This window comes from Typopeltis vanoorti, chromosome 16 (assembly GCF_054136105.1).
Source record: "Typopeltis vanoorti isolate ZY-2024b chromosome 16, IOZ_Tvanoo_1.0, whole genome shotgun sequence".
In the NCBI taxonomy this organism is placed as follows: Eukaryota; Metazoa; Arthropoda; class Arachnida; order Uropygi; family Thelyphonidae; genus Typopeltis; species Typopeltis vanoorti.
The window spans coordinates 117,183,143-117,204,576 of record NC_143564.1 but is presented as its reverse complement, the minus strand read 5'-3'; the positions used below and the strand labels follow the sequence as shown (position 1 = coordinate 117,204,576).

The following is a 21,434-nucleotide window of genomic DNA, read 5'->3' as shown; positions in this document are numbered from 1 at the left end:
TATACCTTAAGAGTAATTAGGTTTATATGAAGTCAAGGTACTCACTCGCCAAGCGGTGACAGCCGATTCGAAGCTAACGCATTAACTAGAACATGATATGATGAGGTACACAGGGACTAAAATAAGATAAAAATTGTGACAATTGCGATATCTATCTATTTAACTATATATCCTTATTTTTATTTTTAATTATGGTAATTTATATATGGCCTTATTTGCAACTTATTCTACAAATTACAGGGTAAAGTGGTATAATTTATCGTTTGAAGTCAATGAAATATTTCGCTCATTGTGGAATTAGATATCTTCAAATTCAAACTGGTAAAAATTTCATGCTTATTCAACGATTTTGCGGTATAAATTATTGAGTTAACAGGAAATGAAAGTAAGAATGAAAAAAATGAAAGGAAAGAGATACAATTGGCAGATCCCGGAGGTAACTCTCAGAATTAATGTAAGGAAAATAACAAAACAATTTACTTGGGTGACGCTTCATTTTCTTCTATTTTTATTTTACTGTTTTTATTAGGTTTTGTTTATGTGTATATGCTTAAGAAGAGAGAGAAATGCAATTTGTTATTTTTCTATTCTCCTGTCTGTACTTTTCTAAAAACAACTGCAACTGTTTATCGCTGTTGATTGCTTTGAAAAATAAACATGCGAAGAAAGCAAAACGGGAGAAAATGTAGTTTCATTTATGCATTTTAGAAGATTGCCGGATAAAAAATAATCGGTATGATAACAGTTCAATATTTTTAAACTTCCTGCAATGTCTAACAATTGAGCCCTTGCAGAGCAGACAATCTCTCAACTAGGAAATTTATGGAGATTAATATTAGGGAGCATTTAGTGTGGTCATGTCTACGGTTCGTGTTTCTTTTATAAGCTGATATTTTTTCTTCACAATCGATAAATGCAAAATAATAGAAAGTAAATCAACTCTCTTAGTGTTTAAATTGCAAACTTTTTTTTGTCCTTAGACACCATCTTAACACATATCTTGATGATTTTTCTTTCTTGTCTTTTGTAATATCAGAGGCACAAATAACTTACCTGGCTACGCAGTCGCTTCAACGTATCTAACGGCTTCGATCCCAAACAGCCATCGCGAAATTTTAAACCGTGTAGCAAGATAAAACTAAATTAACAGTGTCTTTGAAAGCGCAAATTTAACTTGCGCAAATATAAAACTATGTTGCGGATCTTTATCTTACGAGAAATTGAACTTCAAACTCTACAGTGTGTACGAAACGTTGCGCAGGTTAGCAAGAGAAAATATTTGCACAGTAATAAAGCCTGAAATGGCAAATTACTTATAATCTGGGTTGTAGGTTACAAACTACATGTTACGAAACATTCTCTTCATAGTAGGCCAGGAAATTTAACACAAAAATAATGAATTTGACTTCGGGAAAGAAAACATCTAAGGTGATATAAGAGTTGCGCGCTCACACCAGAAAACACACACAGTTATGCGTTTTCTGTACTTCCAGTGTAACAAGTATTCATTCATCCACTGTGGCGTAAACGTTTCTTGATTTCTTTCAGAGACAAATGAATTTCATAGACAGCTTATTGGGATGCAAAATGGCTATAAAAAGTTTTATGTTCATAACATTTCGTGGGTGAGATTAAAAAAAGAAAGAAAGAAAGAAAGGTTAATGGAATTGGAGAAAATGTAAGGAAATATAGGAGCCTTTATAAGTTCCTTTTTTTAACTTAGTTAAGAAATAGTTAATTTGTTTGATACTGTTGCCTTATGTAAGTGATATAAGCTAGTGCAAATATTTCTAAATTTAAATTGTTTTAAGGTCGTTAATTTCAAAGTTACAAAATTCTGAAGATACTTAAAGGAATGGGATTCTTTGCATTGATAATCAAGCTGAAAGTTAAAATTGTTTCCAGGCTGACAACTTTTTAAATGTCATTCCATAATAGCATGGGCATTCGGTTTAATAATGAACAAATATAATTAAACGCTTTTAAGTTTCGTTTAAATTTAGAATATTTAAGATAATTCTTTCGAAAATTATCATACTTAAGATTAATAATATTTGCTCAAACGGGAGACCTGAATTTTAGACACCCTACCTCCGACGAATAGAAAAAAGAATGACTACAAAATGAACTGCTTGTGTGTTCAAAATATGAGCGACGTTTCTGTTTTATACAATAATTCGCCTCCATTCCATAATGATCCATTCTATAGCTCCTCCGTGAAATTGATGGGCTTGCTATTAAATGAAAGTGAAAATGGCAAACATACATCAACCTCAAACATACAATAAAATCCAGCCAGACTAGTTTTCCTTAATTTTGTTTACGTATTACAGCTACGCTAAGATACCGCTAGCTTTCTTATCCGAACAAGAAAGCAATGAAGTTTAAAGCAGTGTAGATGGTTTCTTTGAAGCAAAAAAGAAAAAGAAAGAAAAAAAGGGAGGCCGACACTTCCTAACAGAAAGCATTTGAAAACACACCGTGCAGAGGTAGTTGCACGCGCATTTGAGCCTTCGTCCGGGAGGATGAATTATTTAAGAAGCGAAGTTGCTCTGTTCCGGATGGGGTAGGGGAAGGGGGAAGAGAGTTGATGAATTGGCAACAACACGAGTTCCGCTCTTTTACATTTATATGCAAATGAGTTTATAGGTATACGCAGGTAGAAAGATGGGAAACATGTTATTGCGGAAGCTCGTGTAAGAATATTAGATGGAAAGCTCTCTTCCCGATCGTACTATCTGTCTTCTCACCTTTTCATCTTTCTTTGACATTCTTGTTTCTGAGTAACAAACTGGGCGCCACTATGAAACAGCGATCTACTTCAGAATTTTATTAACAGATCAGCCAGCGAGTTTTATTAAGGTATTTTTGCATCTGTGTAATCAAGGAGGAAATGAAGAAAGAAAGAAAGTGAAAGAAAATCAATTTAAGAGGTATTCCATATTCAAATAAGAAAGTTTTTTTTTTCTTTTGTACTGACAGCGGAAACTAATTACTTCATTATTATTATTTGGAAGGACTTCATTTTTTATTTTGCATTATTGAAATACTAATTGGTCGATAGTTTGATACATCAGTCTTTGCACCACCTTGTACAATGGAATTACCATACATTCTTTCCATTCCTGCGGAATCTTCTCTGTTCTAAGGCTCATATTAAACAGCCTGGTCAAAGGAATAGCCAGTTCAGCTGAACCCTCTTTATCATACGTGCTGATATCCCATCAGTCCCTATCACTAAATTCTTATTCAGTTTGTGCAACAGCTCTAATACCTCGTCCTCATACACCCAAGTTTCTTCATCCCGTGAAGGGGCAGCAGTGAGCTCAATGTCGCATACACCAGGTTGAAAGCTTTTAACAAAATGGTCATTCATTAGCTGAACAACCTGTTCTACATCTGTAACCCTCACGACATCTGCATTTAGAAAAGTTCTCCTTCTCTCATATTCATTCTTTCTTTTACTTTCAGCATTTCGATAGAATTCTTGTGAGTTGTCTTTAGCGTGCAGAGCCAGTTTCTTTTCATATATTGTGGCGGTTGGTGGCTTGAAATCGTGGGTGTGCTGCAACTTTCGAAATATACATACACATTGTAAGTACAGTGTATACGTGTTTAGATAAAACATCAAAATTATGGTAAAAATTTAAAAAAAAATTAAACATGAAAACATATTGTTTATTATTGATAAAATTATACAGTTTGGTATAATTCAAAATTACTTAAAAATAAAACCCGTTATCATAAACCCAACAATGTTCTAAAATAAGAACTATAACAAATGTTATGTCTTTAATCGTAATGTCCAAATATTTACAGAGACAAAGTAAACATGATAAGCACTACGAACACTTTACTACTGGTGCAAACTGCATATAAATAACAGTGGAACTGGGCGACGGACAGTGCCGCATTACGCAAATAGCTCGCATCTGACTTATGACGTGCATATGCTTGCGCTCGTAGCAATATGACACTGTGGTAAACACATTACTACTAGCGTCCTTCGCTCTCCTAAGTGCTACAAGATGGATTTTTATTATTTTTTATACTAAATAAGAGAATATATATAGCTTGTTCCTGAAAACTATAACATTACCATTCTTTATTTCATGTTATTCAAATTATGCCATCACTGTATTATGCATTATTTTTTATCCCCCCCCGAAACATTATAACCGAAAGCAACCAATAAACGGTTCCCTCGCAAGCTGTCAAGAGGCTTGTCGTGAGATAAAAGGCAAACAAAGTGAAGCCACCTAGAAGTTTACACTTCAATTGAATAGAACAGATACTCATCTCAAAGTTCATAAATCCCACCTTAAATTGCTAATACCACCTTATATTATTTTTTAATTTAGAGCTGTGCGACTTGGAACTCGAATAGTATATTTCTGATTTTAAATAAATAAAATATGTAAATCATCATCATCATAACGCTAATTACGGGTATAGACCGGTCTCATTATTCATTATCTGTCTCGGTCTCATCCAATATCCTTTTTTGAGGTCTACCCTGCCTTCTCTTTTCAATTGGCTTATATTTTAGTATTTGTTTAGGATGTCGGGTGTTCGGTTTACATGTTCTATCCATTTTTGCTTATGATTGTTTAGTTTTTCTTCTGTTGATTTTGTTTTTAGTTCTTTTAAAATTCTTCGTTCCTTTTTTGATCTAATAATGTGTATTTTGCAGTTCTTCTCATAAATCTCATTTCACTTGTTTTTATTCTTTGTTTATCTTGTTTATTTATTGGCCACCAAATTTCATTGCCAAATAATAAGGTGGGCACTGCTAAAGTATTGTGTATTTTCAAGCGTGTTTCTTTTTGTACTATATTTGGGTTGAGTGTTCTATTTATCAGGCCTATAATCTGTAAAAATCCTTCCTCCTTCATATGACATTTCACGTCCAAGATAACTGAAAGTATTTATCTGTTCTATTATTTTATTATTAATAACTATTTTGCTTCTAACTGGAGGTTGTCCACAAAATGCCATCGTTTTAGTTTTATCAATGGAAATTTTCATTCCAAACTGTTCTACCATAATGTTTAAATTATACATTGCACTTTGTAAATTGTCTTCTTTATCTGATATTATTACCTGATCATCTGCAAATAATAGCGTATTTATTTTGTTATTCCGGGAAATTTCTATACCTTGATTGTTTAAGGTGTTCCACTGTATTAATATTTCATTAATGTAAATATTGAAAAGTGTTCGAGACATAGGGCATCTCTGTCTTACTCCTTGGTTTATAGATTATTTTTCTGACAACTTTTCATTTATTTTTATTTTTATTTCATTATCTTTGTATATATTCAATATTGCATGTAGCACAATAGTAGGTATATTTATTCTTTGCAATATATCAAACAGTATATATCTTTTTACTTTGTCAAATGCGTTTTCGTAATCTATAACCAAAATATGAGTTTCTAAATTAAATTCTCTTCTTTTTTCTATAACCAGTTTTAAACAGAAAGCAGCATCCATTGTAGAGCGTCCTTTTCTAAATCCATTTTGATACTCTAATATTTTTTCACTGTATATTTTTAGTTTTTAATTAAATATTCTACTATATATTTTGTAGCATGTATTCAATAAACTGACACCTCTGTAGTTAGCAGGTTTTGTTTTATCTTTCTTTTTAAATATAGGTATTACTATACTTGTATTCCATTCTATTGGTGTTTGTTCATTTGTATATATTTTATTTAAAAATTTTAATAATCTTTGATGAAATATTTATACAGTTCGGAGTTTATCCCATCCTCTCCTGCTGATTTGCCATATTTTATTTTATTTAGGTTGTCCTTTAATTCTTTCATTGCTATCATATCATTTAAGGTATTTTGTACGTTTCTGGTGTAATTATTTCTGATGCCAGTATTATCCGTCCAAAGATCTATAAAGTAATCCAAGAATTCTTTTACATCTATTTCACAATTTATATTTGTAGTTTCTTTTATCATATCTGCATTCATGTGATTTAGTATTTTTTATGTGCACTGGGTCTTATTTTGTATATGTTATTTTGTAGATATGATACAAATTTTCCCCAGCTTTCTCTGTGTCTCTTTCTGGCTTCTCTTTTGGCTATTGCTCGTCTTTTTTTATATTCAATTTCATCTTCTTGTTTTTTGCTACTTAACCATCTTTTAAAAGCCAGCTTTTTATTTTCAATTATTGTTTTTATTTCATTGTCCCACATATATATATATTTTTATTTTTATGGTATATTTTGTGTGTTCCTAGACTTTCATATGCTGCTGATGCGATAATTTCTTTTATATTATTCCATTCTTCCTCAATGTCTTCATTTTCTTGAATTTTTCTAAGTAGTTATTAATCCTCTGTTGGTATAAATTTCTTATACTTGAATCATTTAGTACTCTTACTTTGTAATTAGATTTTGTTTCTCTAGTTTGTTTATTTTTATTTTTTTTGTATTTTTTATAGCCAGTTTGGTGGAAATCTTAGTTTTTCCCGTACTAAATAGTGATCTGTGTCGTTCTTTAGCCCTCTTCTAACTTTGTCGTCTAGGAAGAGTTTGCTGCTTCTTCATTTGCTATAAAGTAGTCTATATTATTGATTTTTGTCCTCTTGAACATCATGTGTATTTATGTATTTTTTTATGTTTGTAAAATGTATTCATTATTTTTGAATTATTATATCAGTGGCGCACTCAGGATTTAATCTTGGAGGGGGCCGAGCGTTCAGGATTTAACCTTTGGGGGGGGGGGGGGGGCGAGTTAAGTAGACGTTTTGCGAATACACACTACACATCGCATACGACCTATAACTGAGCATCTGCAGTGATCGCTAATTCATAAGTAGCACACAACATAAATTAAAAAAATGAATTTTAATTAGGAAAAGATTTTTGGAAATTTTTCTAGTGTTTTTTCCTTTTCTTTGGGGGTGCCCAGGCTCCTTGCCCCCCCCCCCCTCTGGGTACGCCACTGTATTATATAATCAATGAGTCGCTTTCCATTTTTGTTTACTATTGGTTCTTCAAATGTTTGTATATTATTGCTAATTTTTTTCATTCCTATTCTGGCATTAAGATCTCCAGCTAAAATTATATGGTCTGTTTTATTTAATTTTTCATATATTCCTTGTAACTCTTTGTAAAAGTAATCATTTTATTCCTCTTTTCCTTCTTCAGGGGCATACACTCCAACAACTGTTAAATTTTCTTTATTTAATTTTAATCGCACTTCTAATATTCTTTCATTCCAGTATGCATAATGAGTTATTTTTGCTTTAATTGATTTATGGATCCAAATCATTACGCCAGCTTTTGCATGCATTTGTTTGTCCACTCCACTATATGTGATATTGTAGTTAGCTGTTTCTTTTGTTCCTTTAAATTTCTTTTTTGTTTCTGTAAGAACTGCACTTTATATATTTTCTTCTTTAAAATTTTATCTAATTCTTCTTCATTACGTGCTTTGCTTCTAATGTTCCATGTAGCATATTTCATTACGTTTTTCTTTTTCCAAAGTTTCTTAACCTTTTCCTGTTTTCCTGTTTGCGGTCGTTTCCCATGTTTTCTGTCCGGTTTGGATTTCGTTGCCATGCCAGTACTCGCCTTATTTAGAACAATACAAGAACAATATGTAAATAAGATTTTGAAACATACAGAATTAAAAAGAATGCTAACCTTCCTTGAAATGTCATAAGTATTTAATAATATATTTTCCATTTATAATAAGCAGTCCCAGTACGGTTCAGTTCTTTTATTTGCTTTCTGTTAAGAAGAAGAACATTTTTAGATTTGCTTTTGAGAAGAAAATTTTGTTGATTTTTAGAAATATTTCCCCGATTTAGAAATATTCACCATTGGGTGCATGATTCAAAGGTTTTCTTTAAATTTTCCGTATGTTGTTTCCATTTACAGTAAATAATTAATTAGCAACGATTTGGCGTACATCTGCATTATATGAGCAAAGGGCACACCGTCTCATAATGAAAAGCAACATTTTCTGTTTCTCGGGAACATACTTCTTCGCGAATATTAAAAGGTATATAATCTAATTAGTTCATTACGCTAAAGAGCAATATAGTTAAAATAATAGTGCATTTTATCCTAATACACTTAAAATAAAAATGAATATTTATACCAAGAAATATAAACGATAAAGAGGTATAAAATATATATTTCCATTATGCTATGTACAGCTTCCTTTCCTTTTCGGTAGAAACTTCGTGGAACTACCAGATAAAATTTGTATAAAGCAAACTTTTCCTCTATTTTATTTATTTCTTGTATTCTTTTTCTTCTCTTTTCGCTTCCTTTCTTTATTCCAGATTTATTATAGAAATTTTACGTTTCTTTCACAACCCTGCTTTGTAGTGCTGCATAACTTAACAGATTGGATTTCTTTGTCGGATTGGGAAGGGAATAAAGTAGCGTCTCTAACATTTCTGACACAGTGATTTTCCATGAGGTGGCATGGGTTAAACGGAAATAAACACTAATTAGTTCATTAATATATTGTATTGGTCCGCGCGGTTAGCCGAGTGGCTATGCGCTTCGCAACCATATGCCTGGGGAAGGCGTATCCTAGGTTCGATTCACCATCGGTGACGTGAGTAGGAAGGAACTTCCTCAGCCATAGCCAATTTAGCCGGTCTTTGGCCTGGAGAGTAGGATTTTTCCCCAGTTTATCCTGGGGCTTTTCGTCCCGCAAAGCAGGTAAACCAGCCTTGAGAACTCAACACTACAGTACATGGGATACACCCGGGCCTAGGGCTGACTACCTTATCAGGTCCGATGATTAATAAACCCTCGACACCGCAAGGTAAAAGAGGGAAAAGGAAGATGAGATGAGATATATTATATTGCTCTATTCAGAAAACTATATAATCATGGTAAGTAAAGTAAGATTGATATGCAGATTTAACTAAGGTTATCTTAAGATAAATTTAAACAATCCACTAACGAAATTATCACTTCTTTTCCAAAAATCTTTACCATCACTCAGGGATATTGATGGGTCAATATTTAGACACATCACTGAACGCTACTATTTTTTCCACTCTTGCAGAATTTTCTCTGCATTAAGACTCAAATTACAGAACCAAGTCAATGGCGCAGCCAGTTAAGCTCAGTATTTTCGTGTTGATTTCCCATCATATCTCATGGACGCATTATTATTCAGCTTATGCAACAGTTCTGGCTTCCTTCTCATGCACCTGAGTTTCTTCACTCAGTGTAGAGGTAGTTCTGTGCTCCATGTTACATACACCAGTTTGATGATTTTTGGAGGAATGGTTAAAAGACAATCGTTAGCTGTTTTATCATTAAAACATTAAATAACCATCAGAAATATTCAAATAGGAAATAAAACGATTCAGATATTTTCACGAACAAGAAAAGAGAAGTCTTCTTTTTAATAACTTAAAAGCACAGAATGAATTTAATTAGAATGCTTTTGCAACCAAAATGAGACGCTGTTATAAAGTTGATATATAGTGTATTGTGTGAGAGTTTTGTCTAAAATATTGGTAACTAGAACTTCCAATAAACGTTTCATGATTACAGTTGTTTGAAAATTAGTGGCATGTGAGTATTGGAATGCTGCGTAATTGCAATTTGTTAATTAGGTCAGACAGAACAAAATTTAAGGAATAATTATAAATCTTCATTACCATCAAAGACGTGTAGTTTATCATCTCACATCAGTTTCAATTAAACTTCCCTTCATATTTACTATAGAGTATGTAAACGATCCTTTAAGACGTAATTAAAGTAGATTCATACAGCAGTAAGAGAATGAACTCAAAAGTGTGACTACGGTGCGCTTGGATTTGAAGGCCTATAAATGTCTCGGAGATGTATTTGAGCAAGTGTGAACATTAGTTACAAAGTGTCTAGAGTTAATTAAGAATTAATTTAATCGCTAGATTTTAAGATTAAAATTCTGAGTCGCGCAGTTTATTTAGCTGTTCCTAAAACTTGACAGCTAATTTATCTCATTCTGCTGACGTAACTTAAGTAAAGTACAAGTAGTGTGTGATATATTGAATATTACTGTTATACTAATAGCCGTGCTTAAGCACAAAAACTATATATATATATATATATATATATATATATATATATATATATATATATATATATATATATATATATATATATATATATATACTGTATATAGTTTTCTGTTATATACACTGAAAAAAAAAAGATATATATGTTAAAGATACCAAAATTTTATACTTGGTTTTAATCCTTTTCCCAAGTAAGCAAAACAAAGTTTTGGCGTGAAATATATTCATGTCTGAGCTACTTGTATATAGAGGCTAATGACTTCATATCACTTGCCTTAGTATGTATCCGTAATGACGTGTATAATGCAATGCATAATGGGAAGGGTCACTACCCAGATCGGTTTCGACCTTTATTGAGGTCTCATCAGTGGGAGCCAGACCCGGGAGAGATACCAAGGTTGAAGTAATGCAGAAGTCATATATATCCCATATACAAGTAGATAAGAGATGCTTGACCTTATTAATAATTAAAAAAAAAAACAAGTATAAAATTTCTTGGTATCTTTAACGTACATTACACCCAAGGTAAACATTATATATATATATATATATATATATATATATATATATATATATATATATATATATATATATATATATATATATAGATAGATAGATAGATAGATATATAGATAGATAGATAGATAGATATATAGATAGATAGATAGATAGATAGATAGATAGATAGATAGATAGATAGATAGATAGAGATAGAGAGATAGATGAAAAAGCTTTAATGACTGATACCGAGAGAAAAAAATATGACATGGTATGTTTAAAAAGATACTACTTGTTAACAAGTTTCATTGAATAGATCAACATATTCAGGTATTACAATCAAATAAATATATAAAGAATTGCAGACACTTAAAATTGTAATAACAGAACAAGTACAAAAAGACAGTAGCGTGTTTGAAAACAAAATGCGAGCTTGAGTTCCGAACAAAAGTATACTACTACGCGCTGTCGCGAGTGCGCCAATACTGAACAGAGGCAATATGTGCGTCAGAGAGATTGAAACGTAGGCTGTTGTTGATATGAGAAGAATATAGAGAAATTTCTCTAGATTCGACAATCTATCTTTCGAGCTCTTTCTAACATCCATAACACACATGGATGTTAGAAAACTCAACACTAACATCCATAACATTTCTAACATCCATAGCACACATGGATGTTAGAAGTTTGAGTCCAGTTCACAATGTGTTGGCGGCCTTCATCTGAGTTAACTGAAAAGAAAACGTGGCTAGAGAGAGCGCTGGCTCTAGTCCTGTAATAGGAGATATCTCTACGGTGTTCTTCTAAACGTAGAAGGATGGATTTAGCAGTCTGGCCATAGTATGGCTTTCCACAATCACATAAAATCTTGTACACTCCAGGAAACTGAGTTGGAAGATGTTTCTCTTTAGGTTTACTAAGTACTGAACGAAGTTTTGGGAGCGTAGTGAAGCAAGTTCTGAAGTTAAACTTCTTGAGAAGTTTTGCCAGTTTTGGTGAAAGGGAGCTCATGTAAGGCAAAGAGATTAAGGCTCTTGGAGAAGAGGGATCTTCAGAAGTAGTTGAGTGACTTGGGGAAGAAATTTATTAATTTTCTTAGGAGAGAAACCATTATTAAAAAATGTTTTTTTTAAGAAAAATGAGTTCATTTTCAATTTCTGTTTCTTCTGTAAGTAAAGATTTGGCTCGGTGAGCTAAGGTGGAAATAATACCAAATTTTTGTGGGGGATAGTGGTGATAGAAATAGGGGGATAGAGATGAAGCATGAAGGTATCTATCAGTATGAGTAGGCTTTCTAAAAATTTAGATTTTAATACTCTCAGCACATCTGGAAAGTTTCAGGGCTAGAAAGGGGTGGCAGTCATCGGATTCCAGTTCGAAGGTAAAAGAGATTTTTTTCATGACACTTGTTTAGGTGGTCTAAAAATAAATTGAGGTCGTTGACACCATCTACCCAGATGAGGAAAATATTATCAATATAGTGATACCAGAATTTTGGTTTAAGGTGGAAGGTAATAGCTTTTTCTTCAAAATCGTTGAGAAATATATCTGCGAGAATGGGAGAGAGCGGGCTGCCCATGGCCAGACCTGAGTTTTGTAAGTAGATCTTAGTGTCATATTTCAAGAATGTAGACTTCATGCAATGGGAGAGTAGAGCAAAGAGTTTTTTTTGATAATTTGTTCTTGAGAAGATCGAGGACTTCTTGAGCAGGCACATTTGTAATGAGAGAAACAATATCGAAACTGGCCATTAAATCTGTTTTCTTCAGTTTGATATCCTTGATTTTAGAAACAAAATTTGCAGAGTTTTTAATATGTGAAGAGGAAATTCCAGAAAGATTTCTTAAAAACCTCGCGAGATATTTGGAGAGGTCATAGGTAGGAAAGTGTATGCCCTCAACTATAGGTCTGAGTGGGCAGTTTGTTTTGTAATCTTGGGGAGACCATACAGTCGAGGGATCAAGGGATGAAGTAACCTAAGAGAAAGACAAATGTTTCTTTGTAACTTCAAGGTGGTTTTTAATAAATTATTAATTCTATTGTGTAGTTCAATCGTGGGGTCACTATTAATTTCTGAGTAAGTATCACTGTTTAAAAGATCCAAGATTTTATTATGGTAATTAGACTTGTCTAAGGTGACAGTCACATTTCCTTTGTCAGCCGGAAGAATAACGATGTTATTATTATCTTTTAAGGACTTAATAGGTGCTCTTTCAGAGCAAGAAATGTTGTCTGATAGAGGTCTAGCTTTATTTATTGTGAAAATGGCTTCCATACAGAGGAGGTTAGCTTCTTTGTTAGGTAATAAAGAAACTGCCTTTTCTATCTTTGTTAAGAGATGTTCTTTAGGAATGGATGTAGGAGCAGTGACAAAGTTGGACCTTTTTTAAATAGGTAGAGTCAAAATGAGAAGTTTTGCTATCCTGTATATATTTAAGAGAATCATATTTTCTAATGAGGTTGATTTTATTTAAATTCTGTATTTTAGAAGCTTTAAGAGTGCTAATTTCTTTCAAATTGTTTCAAGATAAACTGTCTAGAGAATGAGATAAACGTGTTTCATGATAGGTCTTCCTAGAAAAATAAGCGGAAAGACAAGGTTTGGTATCACAAATGCGTTTCGATAAAAGATTCAGTTTTGCTCTCCTGTAAATCCTTTCAGCACTGGCGGTTTTTATCGATTCTTTAAAATTAAGGAAACGTGGAATAATAGAACTGTACTTACATATTTTGAGAAATACAAGTCTGTTGATGTATAATCCAATCGCTCTGAGATTCTTCTGATATTCTTTGACCAGTGAATTTAATTCCTCGTCATCAGGAAAGTAGATATTTTTCAGAATTCATTTTTACTCGGTTGGAATATTATTCAAAAAACTTTAATGACTGTTACCGAGAGATAATCTTTACTTACAGAAGAAATAGAAATTGAAAATGAACTCATTTTTCTTAAAAAAACGTTTTTTAATAATGGTTTCTCTCCTAAGAAAATTAACAAATTACTTTCCCCCAGTCACTCAACTACTTCTGAAGATCCCTATTCCCCCAGAGCCTTCATCTTTTTGCCTTACATCAGCTCTCTTTCAACAAAACTGGCAAAAATTCTCAAGAAGTTTAACTTCAGAACTTGCTTCACTACGCTCCCAAAACTTCGTTCAATACTTAGTAAACCTAAAGAGAAACATCTTCCAACTCAGTTTCCTGGAGTGTACAAGATTTTATGTGATTGTGGAAAGCCATACTATGGCCAGACTGCTAAATCCATCCTTCTACGTTTAGAAGAACACCGTAGAGATATCTCCTATTACAGGACTAGAGCCAGCGCTCTCTCTAGCCACGTTTTCTTTTCAGTTAACTCAGATGAAGGCCGCCAACACATTGTGAACTGGACCCAAACTTCTAACATCCATGTGTGCTATGATGAGCTCGAAAGAAAGATTGTCGAATCTAGAGAAATTTCTCTATATTCTTCTCATATCAACAACAGCCTACGTTTCAATCTCTCTGACGCACACGTTGCCTCTGTTCAGTATTGGCGCACTCGCTACAGCGCGTAGTATACGTTTGTTTGGAACTCAAGCTCGCTTTTGTTTTCAAACACGCTACTGTCTTTTTGTACTTGTTCTGTTATTACAATTTTAATTCTCTGTAATTCTTTATATATTTCTTTGATTGTGATAGCTGAAGATGTTGATCTATTCAACGAAACTTGTTAACTAGTAGTATCTTTTAAAATAAACCATGTCATCTTCTTTTTCTCTAGGTAACAGTCATTAAAGTTTTTTGAATAATATTCCAACCGAGTAAAAATGAATTCTGAATATATATATATATATACGCCAATAAATAGTACAAGATCAGTTTTACTGTGGATCAGCATTTCATTATCAGAGAGAGAGAGAGAGAGAGAGAGAGAGAATTACTTTATGGCAAGGGTCACAGTTGGTTAACGATTCATGTTACTAAGAAGATAAATGGTGAATTCAAAATGAAAGTTACATCATGTACTTTTCATTTGGTAAACCATTATAAACAGAAAGCGCACAATACCTGTACGTATTACTATCCATACTAAGGTAGGCTTCTCTTTTTGGTAGTTAGAACATTGGGGTAGTATCATAGTAGAAGTAGTATTTCAGTAGTTTGTACTTACTAATCTGCTTTAAGAAGACGATGACGTTAGATTTTAATAAATACACATGGATCCATTAATTGTACGTTAATTTTAAGTAATCACTGCGTCAAATACTCCAGAGTGCCGTCAATAGCAGTGATGCCTTTACGTAGAAAAGACCTCAGTTCGACTTCCTTCTGTTATTTGCTTGTTAATGCTTTTCATGAAAGACTAAGCCTATAGTACATTATTAGAATTTGAACCGTAAGTGCGAATGGTTAGATAATCCTGAACCCCTACTCTAGAGACCAGACCCGGAACTACTTTACAGGCTACTTCAGGCATTTAATAAGCGAAATGGTGGTCTCACACGGGATAATGAATTTCATACTTTACCTAAAGACATTCACAAACGTCCAACTGTCGTGGAATTCGAATTCGATTTCTGTTAGGGAGCGGATACGCTAGCTACTCTGCCAGTAAGGTGCATTTACATTTACGAGGGGTTTTCAAATGAATATCACTTAACTTATCTCTACAAAAAGCTAGTAGCAAAAGTAAAAGTAAAAAAAAAAAAAAAAAATCAAGTTTTGATATATGCTAAACCGATTAACAGCCTAAGAAATCGTGGCTGAGAGGCATAATACATTCATTTTACGGCCTGAGTTGCCTCTCTGTAACACTGAACAACCAGTGCGTGATATTATTATTATTATTATTATTATTATTATTATTATTATTATTATAAGTGAGGCCTCCAGGGAATCAGAGACTCATCGAGGAAGGCCACATACTACATACACCAACTACCATACCTATTCTTGAATTCATTCACACTGCTTGCACTCACAACATCCAAAGGCAATCCATTCCAATCACGCACCACCCTCTGAGAGAAAAATCTAACCCTCACACCCTTCTTGACGGCCTTCATTCTCAGCTTCCAAGGATGTCCTCTCGTCCTTTCCCAACCCTGAATAAATTGAAAAATTTCATCGACTGAAATCCTGTATGACCCTTTCAGAGGTTTGTAAGTCTCAATCATATCACTCCTCTTTCTCCTGTTTGCTAGTGTCCAGTTGTCTTAATAATCAATATTTCACAATCTTGATATTTTTAACACTCTAATTTGTACTCTCTTCAATATATCGGAATCACAACGGAAACCAGACCTGCGCACAATAGTCCAGGTGAGGACTTGTAAAGAGGCAAAATGACATCCTTATCTTTACACGTATGTGAACGTTCGTTTCAGCATTGCAATTACCTTTTGAGTTGTATTTGCAATCTTTGCCATATAGCCCCTGAACTTCAATTTCCTATCTATTAATACTCCAAGATCCTTAACCTCATCAGTTTCTTCTAGCCTAATCCCATCAATATAATACGACATTAGATATCTAATCATGCCGAAGTGAATGACTTTACATTTACTGACATTGAAATGGTGCCCATTTTCCCATTCCCACAGTTCTAGCCTATTCAAATCATTCTGCAAAGACTGCACATCAGCAGCATTCCTGATTACCTACCTATCTTAGCATCATCAGCAAATAATTGTATGTCGCTTGTCAAATCCTTCTCAATCTGTACATTAATGTACAGATTCAATGACAATGGACCAATCACTGATTCTTGCGGTACACCTATGTTATTTTTTATTTATTTATTTTTATTTTATTTTATTAATCTTTGTACTGGTTATGGGCAGTCCTACCCTTACATCACGTCCATACATTTCATCCAGACTTGATATAGGCCTAAGCCTTTACAAGTGTTTTACCCTATGTCTGTTCTAGTTATCGTTGTAGTCATTCTCTGGTGGCAACTACATGCACTCGTCCCTACAGGGCACACTGGTGCCCTGTAGGGCCTTCAAGGAAAGAACTTTTATATCTTATATCTTTCTGCGGAATCCCAAGCTGTTTTAAGTCCTTATAACTATCTGCACTCCATACGCCATGTAAAGAGGTGGTGGCGCTAGTTAACCTCGGAGTTGTCCCATGCTCCTCCCGTATCCCGTATTTTTATAATAATTTACTTTATTATTATGGCTGTAGGCTAGTGGGCACCCTGTTCAACCACCTGGGCATCAACTACCCAAACGTCACCATCTCTTTTAATCACTAAGTCTGGCTTACGCAAACCCGCGGAGTTCCTATAATGTGGTTCCACCGCATCTCCCAACTTTTGTTCTTAAAGTAGTTGTTCAGAATGGAGACCACGGCATCATGCCTCCTCACGCGGACCCCATGGGTGCGGAAGCAACACTGGGCTATATGAGAAAATGTCTCACTGTAGTGGCAGCCAGCCCTACAGTTGGAGTCGTCACTACCCCATCGAGCTATGCAGGCTCGAGTAGGCAGGGCATTGATCCTTGTCCTGATAAGGTCAATATACTCGAACCCAGGGAGGAGTCTGGTGCCATCCCTTACCCAATCATGCTGGGGAGGCATCAGATATGACTATTTAAAAGAAGCACCATCTACAGAACAGTGCAACAGAGATGCCCATCTCTTGTGTTCTGCAGGTGCTGACTCGATTAAAGTACCTTGATAATGGGACCAGCCAGCCTGAAGTTTTCTTGTATTTAATGGGCTATAGAAAGCCTCTCTGCAGATGGGGAAAGATAGTTCTAACTGCTCGATTCTTGACAGCCGCAGGCGTGCGATCAGCCATCTAAGTGATGGAACCCCAAGCCCACCATCCTTCACCCTCGCATGGAAATTTGCAGTAGGAGTGTCATGCAACAGTCGGAGCCATGATCTCAGGGCTGAACTGATAGCCCTGTCCATTCGGAAAGTACCGAGATATTTGTCCTACAAAGCACCAACTTGTAGTAAAAGCGAGGTAGGAAAGGAGAAATAGTCTTTGCTGGGGCTTGAGAGGAGCTTTCCTCAAAGAAGCGATCCCAGCTTCTAGGATAGAAGAGACAGAAGACCTTCCCTTTGGGGTGAACATGATACCGAGGTATCTCCACTCTTCCAGGATGGTCAAAGCATCCAACGGCCTCCCGTGCAGGGAAAACTCTAAGACTTCTCTACATTAATAGAAAGACCACGAATAGAGAAGAAGTCAACTGCCCGGTCAAGGAGTTCCTGCAAGCCTATCTTAGTAGAGGCTACGAGAATAGGATCGTCTGCAAAGGCCATAGCATTAAAGGAAGACGCGCCTAGAGAGTAGCCTATATGGCTAGGAAGAGAGTGAAGAAACTCATCTATGACGCAGTTAAAGAAAAGGGGAGATAGAGGATGACCCTGGCGAACACCTCGCACTCCGGGAATAGAAGTTGCATGGGACCCTGTAGTGATAGTGATGAAGCTATCCAAGTATAGCTCCATAACATAGGGAAGAAAAGGTTCTGGACATCCAGCAATAGACAGCGCTCGAAGGAGAGCAGGAAGGGAGACGCTATCAAAGGCCTTTTGGAGATCCAGCGACGCCATTTTTGATATCTGTCAGTCAGCCATCTTCTTATCCATGCGAATATTGTATAATCAAACTTATTTTCTCCAATTTATGCAACAGTCTGCCATTCTGTGTTTTATCAAAAGCCTTAGCAAAATCCAAAAAGTATCATGGTGTAGCCATTCCTCTTGTCTAGTTCAATGGTAACATTGTTATAGAATGTGAAGAAGTTGCTTAAACATGAAACATAAAAGCAATGAACGACATGTAAACCCATGTTGTTCATTACAAAGTAGAGATTCACTGTCAACCTATTTCTGAATGCGGGCCCTAACCAGTTTTTCCAAAATCTTTACCACCACTCCTGAGATACTAATTGGTCGATAGTTGGATACATCAGTCTTTGCACCACCCTTGTGCAATGGAATTACCATACATTCTTTCCATTCCTGCAGAATATTCTCTATTCTGAGACTCATATTAAACATCCTGGCCAAAGGAATGGCCAGTTCAGCTGAACACTCTTTTAGCACACGTGCTGATATTCCACTAGTCCCTATTGCCGAATTCTTATTCAGTTTGTGCAACAGTTCTAATATATATACGTATATTAAAATATTTTTAAAAAAAATTGTAACACATGAATTTTGGTTTCTTTAAAGATGTTGCATATTTAAGCTATAAGTAATTATTTTAAATGGAAAAACTACTAGCTATGGATTTATATTTTCACTCTGACGATAGGTAGACATTTTTACCACATGAACGGCTGTTGTATGGTATATGATTATCTCTCGAAAAGAGTCATTACTGCTATAGATAACATCTTGAAATAATAACTTTCCGAAGATCATGTAAGGATACCTTTGAATGTATAGCATTAGCATTTATTGGATTGATGCATAAAAAATCATTATGTGCTATGTAGTTAAACTTTGTGGTCATTGTAAACTACGTGCGTTTGCTCCAAAGGAACTATTTGTTTTGTTGGTTCCTGGTGACCGACTAAGTCAGTGTTGGCGGATTTATAATTACTAGTCTTTTCTGCTAAAGCACAGGCGTAACTCTACTATGATCATTCTATGAATTCAGAGCAAATTATTTTATCACAAAGTACATGGGTTGTTTGTGAGAGAAAAATCTAGAAGATTATCGGATATAAGCCTCGTTGCCATGAAATAAGACTAGCTAAAGCAGAATAACATGTCTCCGCAGATATCTGTTATCAAGAAAGTGATTACATTTTCTGGAGATGGCTGCGTCTATTTCCCCCTTTCCCCTTTTCTTAAGATGTGGCGATGGCGCTCGAAAACATTTACTTTCACCTTTTTATTTTCTCTCAAACAATGTTTGTTATCTCTGCATTACATAAGTTAGGATAAAGTATCTGTTGTTCGTTTGATGCATCATAAGTCTTGTTGTTTTCGATTGCAGTGTTACCTATTCATTGCGTGATCTTACAAGGCCGAAACCTTATTTAGAGAGCCCTTTCCAGAGACAAACACGAAACACCCACCAACAACAACTAAGTATACTTTTGAAATCTATCGTAAGATAGAAGCATTTGAAGGCTATGCACGAGTTGACGTCTTAAAAACTGAGCAGGACAGGAAAGCAAGAGAAACGCAGATGCCCCAGGAGTTTAAAATAGCTGGCGTCGCAGAACTTTACGGAGACTAGATCTCCTTGCCTTCCTACTTTATCACATCAACTACCTGGAAACTGTGCCGCTTACTAGCTGCGGGGAGAGAAAGGTAGTATACTTATATGTCACAGTGGGATGTTTGAGTCTTCTTTGTCAACACTTTCCTCCATCTTACTGAATGAAGAATTCCAAATGGTACATCGAAAATTTCATGCAATAGAATCTCTTAAGGATATCGTTTAATTATTTTTGTACTTCATATTTAATTTCTACACCATTAAAAATATCACCTGTGAAGTGCAGAATGAAAGTATCTTCGTTGAGTTCAGGTGACACGACGCTATTTTTAGAGAAACAACCAATCCTTAATTGAACGTTACAGCTTTTATTATAAAAAGCAGTATTTTTAATATTAATTAATTTAACATTAATATTAAATGTGCAGAGCGATTTGGTTTGACTTAAACCAAGTGGCTGTGTGCAACTGAGTATGAACATGCTTTCTTTTTGCAATAAAGTAGGAAACCGCACACACATACACACGCACGCACGCACGCACGGGGAGAGAGAGAGAGAGAGAGAGAGAGAGAGAGAGAGAGAAGAGAGAGCATGGAAATACAAAGTGAAAATGCTAAAATATGAATACTAGTCTTTGTTCCCATTATTAATAGCTATAATTTATTTACATGGTTTGAACCAAATAAATCATAAGAACAATGTAAAGATGGAGATTACAAGATTGTACGTAGTATTAATTGCGTTTTCATATCGATTATTTTTCTAAGAATGAAACAGGGACAGACAAAATGATATTTACAAATGTATCCGACTCTGATCCATATGTTCTGAATATATTATTGCATTGGTAAAGAAAATGAATGAATGAATGAAGAACAGAAAATATCAGCTAAATGATAAATGTACCTTTATTGTATCAAGGGGATTGTTGAATTTGTGCTATATCCATTTATTAACTTTTCTTTAAAATAAGTTTAAATAACTTTCGTACAACAGAGAGAGAAAGAGAGAGAGAGAGAGAGAGAGAGAGAGAGAGAGAGAGAGAGAGAGAGAGAGAAAGAGAGAGAGCCTGAGCACATGATAATCGAAACGAAACCCGTTGAAAATAAAGATTGTTTTGTAGAAGATTATTGGCGATTCATTCTATTCTGGGAATTTTCATGACTATAATGGACACATCGAACGGCAAGTAAATACCCTTCGCCATTAGTGTACTTTTTTAGCGTCCATTGCTTTGCTCAGACGGGTGGATAAACCCACATAGATCTTTAGGCTGAAAACGGCTTGAATTTGATTCGCTTCGTTCACGTGAGGAATATTTCTTCTGAACAAAATGACTTTCCTTCCAAAGGTAAATTAACTGGCCTCTCGAGTTAACTACTGTATAACGCAGGGCATTTATCTCTCATACAGATTAACAGGCCTGATAACGTATAATTTGGTCAGGCATGAACATTGGAAGTATAATTTTCTGGCCTGGTTGGCCGAGTAGTCAGCGTATCCGCTCTCCAGCCAAAAGGCTGCGGGTTCGAATCCCGCCGTGGGCATGGATGTTGTGATTATCTGGAAAATACTAGTGGTGATGATGGGCGGTAGATGGCGTTGGTGTAAATGATGATGGTAGTTGCGGTTTGTTGTAGTTGGTGGATTGAGTGGTGGAGACAGTTGTAGAGTAGGTGCCCTCCCTCG

General features: G+C 35.0%; 1 protein-coding gene across 3 annotated transcripts in view; it reads right to left on the bottom strand.

Moving 5' to 3' along the window:
• The window catches only part of LOC150098281 (synaptogenesis protein syg-2-like), a 362,825-nt gene that overhangs the window by 121,751 nt on the left and 219,640 nt on the right, over nucleotides 1-21,434 (bottom strand). The window contains exon 1 of one of the 3 annotated variants that reach the window (XM_090406407.1): nucleotides 1,054-1,103. The exons of the other annotated variants lie outside the window; for them this stretch is intronic. The gene's annotated coding sequence lies outside the window, so the exon portion shown is untranslated. Of the gene's footprint in view, nucleotides 1-1,053; nucleotides 1,104-21,434 lie in introns of those variants that run through there. 3 annotated transcript variants of the gene reach the window in all.